Source organism: Physeter macrocephalus, unplaced genomic scaffold (assembly GCF_002837175.3).
Source record: "Physeter macrocephalus isolate SW-GA unplaced genomic scaffold, ASM283717v5 random_408, whole genome shotgun sequence".
Classification (NCBI taxonomy): domain Eukaryota; kingdom Metazoa; phylum Chordata; class Mammalia; order Artiodactyla; family Physeteridae; genus Physeter; species Physeter macrocephalus.
In genome coordinates, this window is record NW_021145694.1 from 62,830 (window position 1) to 63,921 (window position 1,092).

Consider the following 1,092-nt stretch of genomic DNA (forward strand, 5'->3'; position numbering starts at 1 on the left):
TATTGTGTGCGGGGCTCCCGGCGCGCGCGGGGCGGGAGCTACCTCCGATAGGCCGGGCCCGCTAGCCCATGGCCGCCGCCGGCGCGTTGCTCTCCTCGGGCTCCCGCGCCCGCGCCCGCGCCCAGCCGCCGCCGCCTCCCTGCGCTGCGCTCGGCCCGCCCGCTCCCGCCGCACTCGCGCCAGACCCGCACTCGGCGCCGCAGGAAGGGGAGGGCCGGGGGGCGGTGGCCGCGGCGCGGCGGACCGAGCGGGAGGGCCTCTTAAAGGGGCCGCTTCCCCGCCCAGCCGTGGCCCTGCCAGCGTCCCCGCGCCTGGGAAAACCGAGGCCCGGATGGCGAGTTCTGCACTCCTGGGACAGGAACCCCTGGGTCCGCATTGCCCCCCAGCCCGGCAGCCCCTCACCGGCGTCATGGCTGAGCGCGCCCCTAGCGGGCAGGTCACCCAGTGGTGCCAACGGGCCTCCAGCGCTGGGGTCCCGGGGTGGGTGACGAAGCAACATCTGCCACACGGGACTGTCACAGAGATAATCAATAGGAATTTCTCCCCAGGTCACTCAACACCCACGTCTCCCTTCCTGCGGTCCTGGGCCAGGTGTTTGCCTGACTCAGAACTTATCTCTGTAATCTGCCTCTGAAGGGGTCGCCAGCCTCCACTGGGACGCGCAGGGCTGGGTGGAAGACAGCATAGCCCAGGCGGCAGCGAAACAAAATCTGTTCTCGTCCCCCAGGGAAGCCCAGAGATAGACACACAGCACCCTGGAGGGAGTCCAAGGGGCGCCAAGTGAAAATACCCCAACCAGCCTGCTGGGTGAGGGGATACGGAAACAGGATTTGTCGACCAGAGAACCCGGCTTGAGTCCTGACCGCCTCTGCCCCTCTGTGCCTGCTTCCTGGGCGTTGAAATGAGAACCAGGATACCTCCCCACCCCCCTCCCCCGCCCCCGCGGCTGTTGTCCCTGCACGGATGTGAGGGGTTGTCTTGCCTTCCCCATAGTTCCAGTGCCACCCAGAGCGGATGCCCTGACATCTAATCTAGAGGAACAGAGCCCAGGGCCGGCCTGGCTGGGATTCAGGTCTCTCCCACTCCGGGCTT